Genomic DNA, 18093 nt, shown 5'->3' on the forward strand with positions numbered 1-18093 from the left:
GTTCTTTATCGCTTCTCGGCCTAATGGCTAAGATCAAGTGTAGTATCTGTTCTTATCAGTTTAATATCTGGTAGGCCATTCTCTGAATGGTCAGTATATTAATCTGATTTTTGGCCTTGGGTCATGGAGGTGGATTCATTCACGCCGTGACCACGGGTTGCCTTGGTGTTGCACTATTACCGATGGCGGCCCACATAAGCAATAAAAGAATAATAGCAGTCCTCTTTCCGACGGCACTCTGCATAGTCTACGGCGGGAACAAAACGCGTACACTGGGGGAGAATACAGCCTATGCCCCGCGACACGGCAGTTTATAACACACTCAAGCCACAAGCATTAACAAACTTTGAAGGGTACCCTCATGCTACGGTGCAGTTCCAACTCATACTTACCTGACGGGGAAGTAAAGACTGATCAATGAGGGTTTTCTTCCAGAGTGAGGCTCTTGCATTGCACTACGCTTGGGCTGACCTCTGCGATTACTGCAAACGTCAGTAACTCGACCGTACAATTTCTGGTAGTGGGGGCCTGCGTCCGCGCTCGCCCCCTCCTTAAGTCAAAATGAATGAGCTTAGAAAAGTTGCGCGGCCAAATGTCGGTGGTGACTTAAACGCTAAGGTAAAACCTCGCTTGGCTGTTACGAAACGTGATTGCGATATAAGTCCTCGGAAGGCGGCGGAATTTTATTTTATTTGCCATTCCGTCAGGGTTATTGGATGATCGGCAATAGATCGAGTTTGTATGCATTTGAAAGCTCTTTTTTCTCGTACTATCACCTGAAAATGTCGTAGGAAAATGTCATAGGAAACACTTTCAACAACCGCCACGTTCCTTAATTGTTATAACAAGAAATATATCACAGCAAATGAAAATGAAAAGCCTACGACACCGGGAGTTCCCAGGCGGTCCCCCATCCAAGTACTATCCCGGCCCGACGATGCTTAACTTCCGTGATCAGACGAGAACGGGTGTGTTCATCGTGGTATGGCCGTAGACATTAGTAGGTGCAAATACGTGCAATTTATTTTGACGTTGTGATCAAATTTTTTTATTTAATTTCTTTGAGTTACTTAGGACAAGGCGTATGCATGGATTATCTATTAGACTTTAAGGTTATAGTTTTGTGAAAAAAACAATGTTTTTTTAAAGATGTGTGGCTATAAAAATAGCCGTTGTTTTCTGAGTGTAGCGGTTTACTTCTTCTGTCCTTTGTCGTTCTTCTTTGGGAGTAAGACAGCTTGAATGTTTGGCAAAACACCACCAGCTGCAATGGTTACACCGCTCAAAAGTTTGTTTAATTCTTCATCATTACGAACAGCCAATTGTAAATGTCTTGGAATAATCCTAGCTTTTTTGTTGTCTCTTGCTGCGTTACCAGCCAACTCCAATATCTCAGCAGATAAATATTCCAAGACGGCTGCTAAGTAAACTGGTGCTCCAGATCCAATTCGGTTAGCATAGTGCCCTCTACGAAGGAATCTATGCACTCTACCGACTGGAAATTGAAGTCCAGCTCTTGAGGATCTTGTCTTGGCTTTAGCCTTAGCTTTTCCACCTTTTCCACGTCCAGACATAACTGCGATTTGATTTGTAAGTTAATACAAAAACGTACGAATATTTAACGTAAGTGTTAACGAAATAAACTTTACTCGTTTTTTCATCATAAAAATAGGATCGAAATCATGTTTTTTTAACCAATCATAATTAAGTATTAAACAAAAGATTTTTTTTTTAACCAATTAAATTGCGTATCGGCGTTTTCGGATCGAATTCGATCCGATTTTTTTACTTATAAACAAAAAGTTTTGACTTGCAGTTTAATGCTTATTTACAAGTTAAGTAGCAAAAATTTTTAACCATGTCTGACGCAGCAGCTAAAGGAGGAAAACAGGCACCTAAAGTAGCCAAGAAAGGTGAAAAAAGAGCCGGCAAAAAAGGAGGAAAGATTGGTGGAACTGGTGAAAAGAAACGCAAGAGAAAGAGAAAGGAAAGTTATGCTATTTACATCTACAATGTTTTGAAACAAGTTCACCCAGATGTCGGAGTTTCAAGCAAAGCTATGAGCATCATGAACTCATTTGTCAACGACATCTTTGAGCGCATTGCTTCCGAAGCTTCGCGTTTGGCTCTTCAAAACAAAAAGTCGACCATCTCTTCTCGTGAAATTCAAACCGCAGTACGTCTTCTCTTGCCTGGAGAACTTGCAAAACACGCAGTCAGTGAAGGAACAAAAGCCGTCACAAAATACACAAGCAGCAAGTAAACCAACGTCTACCAAACACAAACGGTCTTTTTTAAGACCACACATCTTTAAAAAAACATTTACTTGGCGTCACTACAAGTTAACCGAAGTTAATAAAACTTCTAAATAATGTGCTTAAGAACACTAGCCTACATTTAAAATACTTCCCCATGTGTGTGTGGATTAGCTTCACTTTTCATACGTATTATTAGCTGTACTTGCAGAAAAGACAAGTACATTGATCCATGTTATTGCTTACATTTAACTTAACCCAGCTTTTCACGGAAACACTCCCAGGCAAATTAACCCTACAAAGTATTTCTAAATTTTTTTTGTGTCATATATGACATAGTATCGTATAGCAATAAATGTAACTGTGACAAGACTTTACACATTGTGTAATTTGGAAGCGTGCACAAAGTAATGTTTTAAAAGATTTGTGGCTATAAAAATAGCCGTTTTTGTTGAGCAATGACAACGCTTAACCTCCGAATCCGTAAAGAGTTCTTCCTTGACGTTTTAAGGCATAAACAACATCCATAGCGGTAACGGTCTTGCGTTTAGCGTGCTCTGTGTAGGTTACAGCATCACGAATAACATTCTCTAAGAAAACCTTCAGTACACCTCTGGTTTCCTCATAGATAAGGCCAGAGATACGTTTGACACCACCTCGTCGAGCAAGACGTCGAATAGCAGGTTTTGTGATTCCCTGAATGTTATCACGAAGAATTTTTCGGTGACGTTTAGCACCTCCTTTTCCCAATCCTTTACCTCCTTTTCCGCGTCCAGACATATTGATATAGTTGCGTACAGAACGAGTACAAAAACAACGTTTGAGTTAACAGAATTCAGACAGCTTTAAAAAGAGGCCATAAAATTACCTACTGCTCGTGGAAACACCCTAATTAACCAATAGAGTTGCGTCATTACAAAATGTTCCGAACATTTTGTACATTTTTTTAAGTAAAACTGTAGTTTTTTTAAAAATTCGTGGTCTTAATGTTTCAGTAAGGCAATAAATTTGGCATCGTTGGAATTCGCCAAACCTTCTGCTACTTACTAAAAAAAAAAAAAGTCAAAAGCTTTTGTGTATCAGAAGATACAGCCGTTTTCCCGTAGCCAAAAAACACAGATTTTATAAAAATGTTAAAGTAATGAGCGTAATGTCATTATGCAGCCAATCAGAAATTACTTTCTTAGCACCAATTAAATGGTTTGTTTTGAACCTTAGCTGTCAATCAATATGAGAAATAAAACTTTGGCGCGATAGTGCATTTTAGACCGTCTTGTGTATCCGTACTACATCGACTTCTTAAAATATGGCTCGTACAAAGCAAACTGCACGTAAATCTACTGGAGGAAAGGCTCCACGAAAACAACTCGCCACTAAAGCTGCGAGGAAAAGCGCACCAGCTACTGGAGGAGTGAAAAAACCACATCGTTACAGACCTGGTACAGTTGCTCTCAGAGAAATCAGAAGATACCAGAAGTCAACCGAGCTCTTGATCCGCAAGTTGCCTTTCCAGCGTCTTGTGCGAGAAATTGCTCAGGACTTCAAAACAGATCTGCGATTCCAGAGCACAGCCGTTATGGCTCTGCAAGAGGCTTCTGAAGCGTACCTTGTTGGCTTGTTCGAGGATACTAACTTGTGTGCCATTCACGCAAAACGAGTTACAATCATGCCTAAAGACATCCAGTTGGCAAGAAGAATTCGTGGGGAACGTGCCTAAGCATCTTACCAAACAAAAAACGGCTATTTTTATAGCCACACATCCATAAAAAATATTACGGCTAGCTTTTTATATCAAACTTTGTCCTGCTTTCTGTTTAAATTTTATGCTACATAAAAATTTTATGCTACATAAAGTTTGACAATGTTAAAAATATGAAGGGCAAGAAAAGTAAAAGCAAGAAAATAAGAAATTTAAAAACGAAAATACTTAAACTTAGGGAATCTAATCTTAAATTTACTCTTTTTTAACTGTTTAAGTGACTTAAACAAGTTTAACTTTGTACCAAGATAATGTTTTTTTGTAAATGTGTGGCTATAAAAATAGCCGTTTGTTAATGTAATAGCCAGATACACACAAATTATTTTTTTGCGGTCTTCTTTGCTGCCTTTTTGGGAGTCTTTTTGACCTTCTTTGCTGCAGGTTTTTTAGCAACAGGCTTCTTTGTGGGTTTCTTAGCTGCTGGTTTCTTAGCCGAGGCTTTCTTTGTGGCAGGCTTCTTTGCTGCTTTCTTTGGCGTGCTCTTCTTTGCTGGCTTCTTTTTTGGTGTACTTTTCTTTGCAGTAGGCTTCTTTGCCGTTGGCTTTTTTGCTGCGGCCTTTTTCTTAGGTTTTTCTTTTTTTACCTGACCTAGCTTGAATGATCCAGAAGCACCAGTGCCTTTAGTTTGAATCAAATCGCCTGATGTTACTCCTCGTTTAAGAGCCATTTTCAGATGATGATCTGAGTTTTCAGCAACTTTGTAATTTGCATGAATATATTTTGTAATAGCTTGGCGAGATGAACCACCGCGTTCCTTTAGGGTAGCGATAGCAGCCTTGATCATGTCCACATATTTAGGGTGATCAGCTGTCTTCTTTGCAGCAGGTTTCTTCTTGGGTGCGATTTTCTTTGGAGAAGCTGCTTCACTCATTTTTAATGTTTTCTTACAACAATCCAACGATAAACGATGCTTGTTATCACAGTAGAAGTATACTAAACATTACCGTGTAAATGAGATATAATTTAAGACGGTGCGAAGTATGCGGACGTAAAAGTACCACTCCCGGGAATTGATTTGGCGCGAAAACAGAAATGTGTGTTTCTGTACATCGTATAATGTCCGTTTTGGGTGCCGCGACTATGCGAAAGCATGTTAATTTTTATTTGTAGTACGACGCAATAGTCTGCAAGAGAAGCTGCTGGAGTTTGAGGTCTTCAGCATTACATCTAGTCTGTTAATTTGGGCTTCTTCCGCGCTCGTGTTAGGATTTTCATAAAGCGTTCTTTGGTTTGCGTTGCGTATGTCGGCCTACATCATCGACACGGCCTGTTTCCGGCTATTAGGAGCAATTCATATATTGGGCACTGCGTTTCGACTTTTTTATTAGACCACAGTAAAAAAATTCACTCACAGAAGTCCCTTTCTTTCATGGCTACAAACACGAAGAATTCTGTCGTAAGTAAAACGAATGCGCAAGCCAAAATGACGATGGGGCGAAGTCATAAGCATGGCCCTGTGGCCCAATGGATAAGGCATCTGACTACGAATCAGGGGATTCCAGGTTCGACTCCTGGCAGGGTCGCACTGTCGCATTTCGGCTGCATGGTCTACTGTGTAACGCGCGCGCACGTTCTGGCGTAATGCGTTGATAAACGGAATGTACGCAGACATATTGGAAAGTAATATCACGCACTTAGTATCGTCGCCTTTGTTAGCATTCATGTAAGTTACCATCCACTTGCTACAGTCGCTCTCCATCCTACGGCTAAATCAACAGCCGTGATTTTTACTATGTCGCCGTCCATCCGTACGCGGTGACAGTTGTAAGCTTTACAGTAACGTGACATGCTCCACAAGCAGTTACGGTGTGTGGACGATGCCTATCATGGCAACGCTTGTTCTTTATCGCTTCTCGGCCTAATGGCTAAGATCAAGTGTAGTATCTGTTCTTATCAGTTTAATATCTGGTAGGCCATTCTCTGAATGGTCAGTATATTAATCTGATTTTTGGCCTTGGGTCATGGAGGTGGATTCATTCACGCCGTGACCACGGGTTGCCTTGGTGTTGCACTATTACCGATGGCGGCCCACATAAGCAATAAAAGAATAATAGCAGTCCTCTTTCCGACGGCACTCTGCATAGTCTACGGCGGGAACAAAACGCGTACACTGGGGGAGAATACAGCCTATGCCCCGCGACACGGCAGTTTATAACACACTCAAGCCACAAGCATTAACAAACTTTGAAGGGTACCCTCATGCTACGGTGCAGTTCCAACTCATACTTACCTGACGGGGAAGTAAAGACTGATCAATGAGGGTTTTCTTCCAGAGTGAGGCTCTTGCATTGCACTACGCTTGGGCTGACCTCTGCGATTACTGCAAACGTCAGTAACTCGACCGTACAATTTCTGGTAGTGGGGGCCTGCGTCCGCGCTCGCCCCCTCCTTAAGTCAAAATGAATGAGCTTAGAAAAGTTGCGCGGCCAAATGTCGGTGGTGACTTAAACGCTAAGGTAAAACCTCGCTTGGCTGTTACGAAACGTGATTGCGATATAAGTCCTCGGAAGGCGGCGGAATTTTATTTTATTTGCCATTCCGTCAGGGTTATTGGATGATCGGCAATAGATCGAGTTTGTATGCATTTGAAAGCTCTTTTTTCTCGTACTATCACCTGAAAATGTCGTAGGAAAATGTCATAGGAAACACTTTCAACAACCGCCACGTTCCTTAATTGTTATAACAAGAAATATATCACAGCAAATGAAAATGAAAAGCCTACGACACCGGGAGTTCCCAGGCGGTCCCCCATCCAAGTACTATCCCGGCCCGACGATGCTTAACTTCCGTGATCAGACGAGAACGGGTGTGTTCATCGTGGTATGGCCGTAGACATTAGTAGGGGCAAATACGTGCAATTTATTTTGACGTTGTGATCAAATTTTTTTATTTAATTTCTTTGAGTTACTTAGGACAAGGCGTATGCATGGATTATCTATTAGACTTTAAGGTTATAGTTTTGTGAAAAAAACAATGTTTTTTTAAAGATGTGTGGCTATAAAAATAGCCGTTGTTTTCTGAGTGTAGCGGTTTACTTCTTCTGTCCTTTGTCGTTCTTCTTTGGGAGTAAGACAGCTTGAATGTTTGGCAAAACACCACCAGCTGCAATGGTTACACCGCTCAAAAGTTTGTTTAATTCTTCATCATTACGAACAGCCAATTGTAAATGTCTTGGAATAATCCTAGCTTTTTTGTTGTCTCTTGCTGCGTTACCAGCCAACTCCAATATCTCAGCAGATAAATATTCCAAGACGGCTGCTAAGTAAACTGGTGCTCCAGATCCAATTCGGTTAGCATAGTGCCCTCTACGAAGGAATCTATGCACTCTACCGACTGGAAATTGAAGTCCAGCTCTTGAGGATCTTGTCTTGGCTTTAGCCTTAGCTTTTCCACCTTTTCCACGTCCAGACATAACTGCGATTTGATTTGTAAGTTAATACAAAAACGTACGAATATTTAACGTAAGTGTTAACGAAATAAACTTTACTCGTTTTTTCATCATAAAAATAGGATCGAAATCATGTTTTTTTAACCAATCATAATTAAGTATTAAACAAAAGATTTTTTTTTAACCAATTAAATTGCGTATCGGCGTTTTCGGATCGAATTCGATCCGATTTTTTTACTTATAAACAAAAAGTTTTGACTTGCAGTTTAATGCTTATTTACAAGTTAAGTAGCAAAAATTTTTAACCATGTCTGACGCAGCAGCTAAAGGAGGAAAACAGGCACCTAAAGTAGCCAAGAAAGGTGAAAAAAGAGCCGGCAAAAAAGGAGGAAAGATTGGTGGAACTGGTGAAAAGAAACGCAAGAGAAAGAGAAAGGAAAGTTATGCTATTTACATCTACAATGTTTTGAAACAAGTTCACCCAGATGTCGGAGTTTCAAGCAAAGCTATGAGCATCATGAACTCATTTGTCAACGACATCTTTGAGCGCATTGCTTCCGAAGCTTCGCGTTTGGCTCTTCAAAACAAAAAGTCGACCATCTCTTCTCGTGAAATTCAAACCGCAGTACGTCTTCTCTTGCCTGGAGAACTTGCAAAACACGCAGTCAGTGAAGGAACAAAAGCCGTCACAAAATACACAAGCAGCAAGTAAACCAACGTCTACCAAACACAAACGGTCTTTTTTAAGACCACACATCTTTAAAAAAACATTTACTTGGCGTCACTACAAGTTAACCGAAGTTAATAAAACTTCTAAATAATGTGCTTAAGAACACTAGCCTACATTTAAAATACTTCCCCATGTGTGTGTGGATTAGCTTCACTTTTCATACGTATTATTAGCTGTACTTGCAGAAAAGACAAGTACATTGATCCATGTTATTGCTTACATTTAACTTAACCCAGCTTTTCACGGAAACACTCCCAGGCAAATTAACCCTACAAAGTATTTCTAAATTTTTTTTGTGTCATATATGACATAGTATCGTATAGCAATAAATGTAACTGTGACAAGACTTTACACATTGTGTAATTTGGAAGCGTGCACAAAGTAATGTTTTAAAAGATTTGTGGCTATAAAAATAGCCGTTTTTGTTGAGCAATGACAACGCTTAACCTCCGAATCCGTAAAGAGTTCTTCCTTGACGTTTTAAGGCATAAACAACATCCATAGCGGTAACGGTCTTGCGTTTAGCGTGCTCTGTGTAGGTTACAGCATCACGAATAACATTCTCTAAGAAAACCTTCAGTACACCTCTGGTTTCCTCATAGATAAGGCCAGAGATACGTTTGACACCACCTCGTCGAGCAAGACGTCGAATAGCAGGTTTTGTGATTCCCTGAATGTTATCACGAAGAATTTTTCGGTGACGTTTAGCACCTCCTTTTCCCAATCCTTTACCTCCTTTTCCGCGTCCAGACATATTGATATAGTTGCGTACAGAACGAGTACAAAAACAACGTTTGAGTTAACAGAATTCAGACAGCTTTAAAAAGAGGCCATAAAATTACCTACTGCTCGTGGAAACACCCTAATTAACCAATAGAGTTGCGTCATTACAAAATGTTCCGAACATTTTGTACATTTTTTTAAGTAAAACTGTAGTTTTTTTAAAAATTCGTGGTCTTAATGTTTCAGTAAGGCAATAAATTTGGCATCGTTGGAATTCGCCAAACCTTCTGCTACTTACTAAAAAAAAAAAAAGTCAAAAGCTTTTGTGTATCAGAAGATACAGCCGTTTTCCCGTAGCCAAAAAACACAGATTTTATAAAAATGTTAAAGTAATGAGCGTAATGTCATTATGCAGCCAATCAGAAATTACTTTCTTAGCACCAATCAAATGGTTTGTTTTGAACCTTAGCTGTCAATCAATATGAGAAATAAAACTTTGGCGCGATAGTGCATTTTAGACCGTCTTGTGTATCCGTACTACATCGACTTCTTAAAATATGGCTCGTACAAAGCAAACTGCACGTAAATCTACTGGAGGAAAGGCTCCACGAAAACAACTCGCCACTAAAGCTGCGAGGAAAAGCGCACCAGCTACTGGAGGAGTGAAAAAACCACATCGTTACAGACCTGGTACAGTTGCTCTCAGAGAAATCAGAAGATACCAGAAGTCAACCGAGCTCTTGATCCGCAAGTTGCCTTTCCAGCGTCTTGTGCGAGAAATTGCTCAGGACTTCAAAACAGATCTGCGATTCCAGAGCACAGCCGTTATGGCTCTGCAAGAGGCTTCTGAAGCGTACCTTGTTGGCTTGTTCGAGGATACTAACTTGTGTGCCATTCACGCAAAACGAGTTACAATCATGCCTAAAGACATCCAGTTGGCAAGAAGAATTCGTGGGGAACGTGCCTAAGCATCTTACCAAACAAAAAACGGCTATTTTTATAGCCACACATCCATAAAAAATATTACGGCTAGCTTTTTATATCAAACTTTGTCCTGCTTTCTGTTTAAATTTTATGCTACATAAAAATTTTATGCTACATAAAGTTTGACAATGTTAAAAATATGAAGGGCAAGAAAAGTAAAAGCAAGAAAATAAGAAATTTAAAAACGAAAATACTTAAACTTAGGGAATCTAATCTTAAATTTACTCTTTTTTAACTGTTTAAGTGACTTAAACAAGTTTAACTTTGTACCAAGATAATGTTTTTTTGTAAATGTGTGGCTATAAAAATAGCCGTTTGTTAATGTAATAGCCAGATACACACAAATTATTTTTTTGCGGTCTTCTTTGCTGCCTTTTTGGGAGTCTTTTTGACCTTCTTTGCTGCAGGTTTTTTAGCAACAGGCTTCTTTGTGGGTTTCTTAGCTGCTGGTTTCTTAGCCGAGGCTTTCTTTGTGGCAGGCTTCTTTGCTGCTTTCTTTGGCGTGCTCTTCTTTGCTGGCTTCTTTTTTGGTGTACTTTTCTTTGCAGTAGGCTTCTTTGCCGTTGGCTTTTTTGCTGCGGCCTTTTTCTTAGGTTTTTCTTTTTTTACCTGACCTAGCTTGAATGATCCAGAAGCACCAGTGCCTTTAGTTTGAATCAAATCGCCTGATGTTACTCCTCGTTTAAGAGCCATTTTCAGATGATGATCTGAGTTTTCAGCAACTTTGTAATTTGCATGAATATATTTTGTAATAGCTTGGCGAGATGAACCACCGCGTTCCTTTAGGGTAGCGATAGCAGCCTTGATCATGTCCACATATTTAGGGTGATCAGCTGTCTTCTTTGCAGCAGGTTTCTTCTTGGGTGCGATTTTCTTTGGAGAAGCTGCTTCACTCATTTTTAATGTTTTCTTACAACAATCCAACGATAAACGATGCTTGTTATCACAGTAGAAGTATACTAAACATTACCGTGTAAATGAGATATAATTTAAGACGGTGCGAAGTATGCGGACGTAAAAGTACCACTCCCGGGAATTGATTTGGCGCGAAAACAGAAATGTGTGTTTCTGTACATCGTATAATGTCCGTTTTGGGTGCCGCGACTATGCGAAAGCATGTTAATTTTTATTTGTAGTACGACGCAATAGTCTGCAAGAGAAGCTGCTGGAGTTTGAGGTCTTCAGCATTACATCTAGTCTGTTAATTTGGGCTTCTTCCGCGCTCGTGTTAGGATTTTCATAAAGCGTTCTTTGGTTTGCGTTGCGTATGTCGGCCTACATCATCGACACGGCCTGTTTCCGGCTATTAGGAGCAATTCATATATTGGGCACTGCGTTTCGACTTTTTTATTAGACCACAGTAAAAAAATTCACTCACAGAAGTCCCTTTCTTTCATGGCTACAAACACGAAGAATTCTGTCGTAAGTAAAACGAATGCGCAAGCCAAAATGACGATGGGGCGAAGTCATAAGCATGGCCCTGTGGCCCAATGGATAAGGCATCTGACTACGAATCAGGGGATTCCAGGTTCGACTCCTGGCAGGGTCGCACTGTCGCATTTCGGCTGCATGGTCTACTGTGTAACGCGCGCGCACGTTCTGGCGTAATGCGTTGATAAACGGAATGTACGCAGACATATTGGAAAGTAATATCACGCACTTAGTATCGTCGCCTTTGTTAGCATTCATGTAAGTTACCATCCACTTGCTACAGTCGCTCTCCATCCTACGGCTAAATCAACAGCCGTGATTTTTACTATGTCGCCGTCCATCCGTACGCGGTGACAGTTGTAAGCTTTACAGTAACGTGACATGCTCCACAAGCAGTTACGGTGTGTGGACGATGCCTATCATGGCAACGCTTGTTCTTTATCGCTTCTCGGCCTAATGGCTAAGATCAAGTGTAGTATCTGTTCTTATCAGTTTAATATCTGGTAGGCCATTCTCTGAATGGTCAGTATATTAATCTGATTTTTGGCCTTGGGTCATGGAGGTGGATTCATTCACGCCGTGACCACGGGTTGCCTTGGTGTTGCACTATTACCGATGGCGGCCCACATAAGCAATAAAAGAATAATAGCAGTCCTCTTTCCGACGGCACTCTGCATAGTCTACGGCGGGAACAAAACGCGTACACTGGGGGAGAATACAGCCTATGCCCCGCGACACGGCAGTTTATAACACACTCAAGCCACAAGCATTAACAAACTTTGAAGGGTACCCTCATGCTACGGTGCAGTTCCAACTCATACTTACCTGACGGGGAAGTAAAGACTGATCAATGAGGGTTTTCTTCCAGAGTGAGGCTCTTGCATTGCACTACGCTTGGGCTGACCTCTGCGATTACTGCAAACGTCAGTAACTCGACCGTACAATTTCTGGTAGTGGGGGCCTGCGTCCGCGCTCGCCCCCTCCTTAAGTCAAAATGAATGAGCTTAGAAAAGTTGCGCGGCCAAATGTCGGTGGTGACTTAAACGCTAAGGTAAAACCTCGCTTGGCTGTTACGAAACGTGATTGCGATATAAGTCCTCGGAAGGCGGCGGAATTTTATTTTATTTGCCATTCCGTCAGGGTTATTGGATGATCGGCAATAGATCGAGTTTGTATGCATTTGAAAGCTCTTTTTTCTCGTACTATCACCTGAAAATGTCGTAGGAAAATGTCATAGGAAACACTTTCAACAACCGCCACGTTCCTTAATTGTTATAACAAGAAATATATCACAGCAAATGAAAATGAAAAGCCTACGACACCGGGAGTTCCCAGGCGGTCCCCCATCCAAGTACTATCCCGGCCCGACGATGCTTAACTTCCGTGATCAGACGAGAACGGGTGTGTTCATCGTGGTATGGCCGTAGACATTAGTAGGTGCAAATACGTGCAATTTATTTTGACGTTGTGATCAAATTTTTTTATTTAATTTCTTTGAGTTACTTAGGACAAGGCGTATGCATGGATTATCTATTAGACTTTAAGGTTATAGTTTTGTGAAAAAAACAATGTTTTTTTAAAGATGTGTGGCTATAAAAATAGCCGTTGTTTTCTGAGTGTAGCGGTTTACTTCTTCTGTCCTTTGTCGTTCTTCTTTGGGAGTAAGACAGCTTGAATGTTTGGCAAAACACCACCAGCTGCAATGGTTACACCGCTCAAAAGTTTGTTTAATTCTTCATCATTACGAACAGCCAATTGTAAATGTCTTGGAATAATCCTAGCTTTTTTGTTGTCTCTTGCTGCGTTACCAGCCAACTCCAATATCTCAGCAGATAAATATTCCAAGACGGCTGCTAAGTAAACTGGTGCTCCAGATCCAATTCGGTTAGCATAGTGCCCTCTACGAAGGAATCTATGCACTCTACCGACTGGAAATTGAAGTCCAGCTCTTGAGGATCTTGTCTTGGCTTTAGCCTTAGCTTTTCCACCTTTTCCACGTCCAGACATAACTGCGATTTGATTTGTAAGTTAATACAAAAACGTACGAATATTTAACGTAAGTGTTAACGAAATAAACTTTACTCGTTTTTTCATCATAAAAATAGGATCGAAATCATGTTTTTTTAACCAATCATAATTAAGTATTAAACAAAAGATTTTTTTTTTAACCAATTAAATTGCGTATCGGCGTTTTCGGATCGAATTCGATCCGATTTTTTTACTTATAAACAAAAAGTTTTGACTTGCAGTTTAATGCTTATTTACAAGTTAAGTAGCAAAAATTTTTAACCATGTCTGACGCAGCAGCTAAAGGAGGAAAACAGGCACCTAAAGTAGCCAAGAAAGGTGAAAAAAGAGCCGGCAAAAAAGGAGGAAAGATTGGTGGAACTGGTGAAAAGAAACGCAAGAGAAAGAGAAAGGAAAGTTATGCTATTTACATCTACAATGTTTTGAAACAAGTTCACCCAGATGTCGGAGTTTCAAGCAAAGCTATGAGCATCATGAACTCATTTGTCAACGACATCTTTGAGCGCATTGCTTCCGAAGCTTCGCGTTTGGCTCTTCAAAACAAAAAGTCGACCATCTCTTCTCGTGAAATTCAAACCGCAGTACGTCTTCTCTTGCCTGGAGAACTTGCACAACACGCAGTCAGTGAAGGAACAAAAGCCGTCACAAAATACACAAGCAGCAAGTAAACCAACGTCTACCAAACACAAACGGTCTTTTTTAAGACCACACATCTTTAAAAAAACATTTACTTGGCGTCACTACAAGTTAACCGAAGTTAATAAAACTTCTAAATAATGTGCTTAAGAACACTAGCCTACATTTAAAATACTTCCCCATGTGTGTGTGGATTAGCTTCACTTTTCATACGTATTATTAGCTGTACTTGCAGAAAAGACAAGTACATTGATCCATGTTATTGCTTACATTTAACTTAACCCAGCTTTTCACGGAAACACTCCCAGGCAAATTAACCCTACAAAGTATTTCTAAATTTTTTTTGTGTCATATATGACATAGTATCGTATAGCAATAAATGTAACTGTGACAAGACTTTACACATTGTGTAATTTGGAAGCGTGCACAAAGTAATGTTTTAAAAGATTTGTGGCTATAAAAATAGCCGTTTTTGTTGAGCAATGACAACGCTTAACCTCCGAATCCGTAAAGAGTTCTTCCTTGACGTTTTAAGGCATAAACAACATCCATAGCGGTAACGGTCTTGCGTTTAGCGTGCTCTGTGTAGGTTACAGCATCACGAATAACATTCTCTAAGAAAACCTTCAGTACACCTCTGGTTTCCTCATAGATAAGGCCAGAGATACGTTTGACACCACCTCGTCGAGCAAGACGTCGAATAGCAGGTTTTGTGATTCCCTGAATGTTATCACGAAGAATTTTTCGGTGACGTTTAGCACCTCCTTTTCCCAATCCTTTACCTCCTTTTCCGCGTCCAGACATATTGATATAGTTGCGTACAGAACGAGTACAAAAACAACGTTTGAGTTAACAGAATTCAGACAGCTTTAAAAAGAGGCCATAAAATTACCTACTGCTCGTGGAAACACCCTAATTAACCAATAGAGTTGCGTCATTACAAAATGTTCCGAACATTTTGTACATTTTTTTAAGTAAAACTGTAGTTTTTTTAAAAATTCGTGGTCTTAATGTTTCAGTAAGGCAATAAATTTGGCATCGTTGGAATTCGCCAAACCTTCTGCTACTTACTAAAAAAAAAAAAAGTCAAAAGCTTTTGTGTATCAGAAGATACAGCCGTTTTCCCGTAGCCAAAAAACACAGATTTTATAAAAATGTTAAAGTAATGAGCGTAATGTCATTATGCAGCCAATCAGAAATTACTTTCTTAGCACCAATCAAATGGTTTGTTTTGAACCTTAGCTGTCAATCAATATGAGAAATAAAACTTTGGCGCGATAGTGCATTTTAGACCGTCTTGTGTATCCGTACTACATCGACTTCTTAAAATATGGCTCGTACAAAGCAAACTGCACGTAAATCTACTGGAGGAAAGGCTCCACGAAAACAACTCGCCACTAAAGCTGCGAGGAAAAGCGCACCAGCTACTGGAGGAGTGAAAAAACCACATCGTTACAGACCTGGTACAGTTGCTCTCAGAGAAATCAGAAGATACCAGAAGTCAACCGAGCTCTTGATCCGCAAGTTGCCTTTCCAGCGTCTTGTGCGAGAAATTGCTCAGGACTTCAAACAGATCTGCGATTCCAGAGCACAGCCGTTATGGCTCTGCAAGAGGCTTCTGAAGCGTACCTTGTTGGCTTGTTCGAGGATACTAACTTGTGTGCCATTCACGCAAAACGAGTTACAATCATGCCTAAAGACATCCAGTTGGCAAGAAGAATTCGTGGGGAACGTGCCTAAGCATCTTACCAAACAAAAAACGGCTATTTTTATAGCCACACATCCATAAAAAATATTACGGCTAGCTTTTTATATCAAACTTTGTCCTGCTTTCTGTTTAAATTTTATGCTACATAAAAATTTTATGCTACATAAAGTTTGACAATGTTAAAAATATGAAGGGCAAGAAAAGTAAAAGCAAGAAAATAAGAAATTTAAAAACGAAAATACTTAAACTTAGGGAATCTAATCTTAAATTTACTCTTTTTTAACTGTTTAAGTGACTTAAACAAGTTTAACTTTGTACCAAGATAATGTTTTTTTGTAAATGTGTGGCTATAAAAATAGCCGTTTGTTAATGTAATAGCCAGATACACACAAATTATTTTTTTGCGGTCTTCTTTGCTGCCTTTTTGGGAGTCTTTTTGACCTTCTTTGCTGCAGGTTTTTTAGCAACAGGCTTCTTTGTGGGTTTCTTAGCTGCTGGTTTCTTAGCCGAGGCTTTCTTTGTGGCAGGCTTCTTTGCTGCTTTCTTTGGCGTGCTCTTCTTTGCTGGCTTCTTTTTTGGTGTACTTTTCTTTGCAGTAGGCTTCTTTGCCGTTGGCTTTTTTGCTGCGGCCTTTTTCTTAGGTTTTTCTTTTTTTACCTGACCTAGCTTGAATGATCCAGAAGCACCAGTGCCTTTAGTTTGAATCAAATCGCCTGATGTTACTCCTCGTTTAAGAGCCATTTTCAGATGATGATCTGAGTTTTCAGCAACTTTGTAATTTGCATGAATATATTTTGTAATAGCTTGGCGAGATGAACCACCGCGTTCCTTTAGGGTAGCGATAGCAGCCTTGATCATGTCCACATATTTAGGGTGATCAGCTGTCTTCTTTGCAGCAGGTTTCTTCTTGGGTGCGATTTTCTTTGGAGAAGCTGCTTCACTCATTTTTAATGTTTTCTTACAACAATCCAACGATAAACGATGCTTGTTATCACAGTAGAAGTATACTAAACATTACCGTGTAAATGAGATATAATTTAAGACGGTGCGAAGTATGCGGACGTAAAAGTACCACTCCCGGGAATTGATTTGGCGCGAAAACAGAAATGTGTGTTTCTGTACATCGTATAATGTCCGTTTTGGGTGCCGCGACTATGCGAAAGCATGTTAATTTTTATTTGTAGTACGACGCAATAGTCTGCAAGAGAAGCTGCTGGAGTTTGAGGTCTTCAGCATTACATCTAGTCTGTTAATTTGGGCTTCTTCCGCGCTCGTGTTAGGATTTTCATAAAGCGTTCTTTGGTTTGCGTTGCGTATGTCGGCCTACATCATCGACACGGCCTGTTTCCGGCTATTAGAAGCAATTCATATATTGGGCACTGCGTTTCGACTTTTTTATTAGACCACAGTAAAAAAATTCACTCACAGAAGTCCCTTTCTTTCATGGCTACAAACACGAAGAATTCTGTCGTAAGTAAAACGAATGCGCAAGCCAAAATGACGATGGGGCGAAGTCATAAGCATGGCCCTGTGGCCCAATGGATAAGGCATCTGACTACGAATCAGGGGATTCCAGGTTCGACTCCTGGCAGGGTCGCACTGTCGCATTTCGGCTGCATGGTCTACTGTGTAACGCGCGCGCACGTTCTGGCGTAATGCGTTGATAAACGGAATGTACGCAGACATATTGGAAAGTAATATCACGCACTTAGTATCGTCGCCTTTGTTAGCATTCATGTAAGTTACCATCCACTTGCTACAGTCGCTCTCCATCCTACGGCTAAATCAACAGCCGTGATTTTTACTATGTCGCCGTCCATCCGTACGCGGTGACAGTTGTAAGCTTTACAGTAACGTGACATGCTCCACAAGCAGTTACGGTGTGTGGACGATGCCTATCATGGCAACGCTTGTTCTTTATCGCTTCTCGGCCTAATGGCTAAGATCAAGTGTAATAATTGGATCGTTACGCTTCAGTGATTTCACCATTAGCTATCAAAGAGAAGAGTTATAGTTTTTTGTAGTTTTTTGATATATAATAAAATGGCTCAAGAAATATCTCTTGAGAATACTTTGATATCAAGAATTGATAATATGGACATAAACATGATGACTTTAGCTCAAGACCTAAATGATTTAAATTTATTAAATGTAATTGATGGTATACAAGTCTCCAGTAATAGGAAGATTTTGGAAATTTACACTCAAGATGAAAATGCAAAGAGAAAAATCATCACAGAAGGTATAAACACCCAAAATTATTACCTCCAATTTTCAACACAACTATTACAGTATACAAACGTATCTTTCTTTAATATTCCCATGGAAATACAGGATGATTTAGTCGCGCAGGAACTGTCTAAGTATGGTGAAATCCATGGAGGATTTCGCGTCAAAAAGAGACTGCTCGGAAAAGTTATTTATAACGGAACGAGAGTTTATCAGTATAAA

The 18093-nt window shown here is 40.1% G+C and overlaps 12 non-coding genes across 12 annotated transcripts; 9 read left to right on the forward strand and 3 right to left on the reverse strand.

The window, feature by feature from the left end:
- Positions 1-7: 7 nt before the first annotated feature.
- Positions 8-199, forward strand: LOC130661451 (U2 spliceosomal RNA). Its single transcript, XR_008988643.1, has one exon. It is a non-coding gene; the product is annotated as a U2 spliceosomal RNA (small nuclear RNA).
- A 185-nt stretch (positions 200-384) lies between these two features.
- On the forward strand, positions 385-549 carry LOC130660406 (U1 spliceosomal RNA). Its single transcript, XR_008987606.1, has one exon. It is a non-coding gene; the product is annotated as a U1 spliceosomal RNA (small nuclear RNA).
- Positions 550-877: 328 nt separating this feature from the next.
- Positions 878-996, reverse strand: LOC130658458 (5S ribosomal RNA). The gene has a single exon (XR_008985673.1). It is a non-coding gene; the product is annotated as a 5S ribosomal RNA (ribosomal RNA).
- Positions 997-5464: 4468 nt separating this feature from the next.
- Positions 5465-5537, forward strand: Trnar-acg (transfer RNA arginine (anticodon ACG)). The gene has a single exon. It is a non-coding gene; the product is annotated as a tRNA-Arg (tRNA).
- Positions 5538-5859: 322 nt separating this feature from the next.
- On the forward strand, positions 5860-6051 carry LOC130661452 (U2 spliceosomal RNA). The gene has a single exon (XR_008988644.1). It is a non-coding gene; the product is annotated as a U2 spliceosomal RNA (small nuclear RNA).
- Positions 6052-6236: 185 nt separating this feature from the next.
- On the forward strand, positions 6237-6401 carry LOC130660407 (U1 spliceosomal RNA). The gene has a single exon (XR_008987607.1). It is a non-coding gene; the product is annotated as a U1 spliceosomal RNA (small nuclear RNA).
- Positions 6402-6729: 328 nt separating this feature from the next.
- LOC130658459 (5S ribosomal RNA) lies at positions 6730-6848 on the reverse strand. Its single transcript, XR_008985674.1, has one exon. It is a non-coding gene; the product is annotated as a 5S ribosomal RNA (ribosomal RNA).
- Positions 6849-11315: 4467 nt separating this feature from the next.
- On the forward strand, positions 11316-11388 carry Trnar-acg (transfer RNA arginine (anticodon ACG)). The gene has a single exon. It is a non-coding gene; the product is annotated as a tRNA-Arg (tRNA).
- Positions 11389-11710: 322 nt separating this feature from the next.
- LOC130661453 (U2 spliceosomal RNA) lies at positions 11711-11902 on the forward strand. The gene has a single exon (XR_008988645.1). It is a non-coding gene; the product is annotated as a U2 spliceosomal RNA (small nuclear RNA).
- A 185-nt stretch (positions 11903-12087) lies between these two features.
- LOC130660410 (U1 spliceosomal RNA) lies at positions 12088-12252 on the forward strand. The gene has a single exon (XR_008987609.1). It is a non-coding gene; the product is annotated as a U1 spliceosomal RNA (small nuclear RNA).
- Positions 12253-12580: 328 nt separating this feature from the next.
- On the reverse strand, positions 12581-12699 carry LOC130658460 (5S ribosomal RNA). Its single transcript, XR_008985675.1, has one exon. It is a non-coding gene; the product is annotated as a 5S ribosomal RNA (ribosomal RNA).
- A 4467-nt stretch (positions 12700-17166) lies between these two features.
- Trnar-acg (transfer RNA arginine (anticodon ACG)) lies at positions 17167-17239 on the forward strand. The gene has a single exon. It is a non-coding gene; the product is annotated as a tRNA-Arg (tRNA).
- Positions 17240-18093: the final 854 nt, after the last annotated feature.

Source organism: Hydractinia symbiolongicarpus, chromosome 9 (assembly GCF_029227915.1).
Source record: "Hydractinia symbiolongicarpus strain clone_291-10 chromosome 9, HSymV2.1, whole genome shotgun sequence".
In the NCBI taxonomy this organism is placed as follows: Eukaryota; Metazoa; Cnidaria; class Hydrozoa; order Anthoathecata; family Hydractiniidae; genus Hydractinia; species Hydractinia symbiolongicarpus.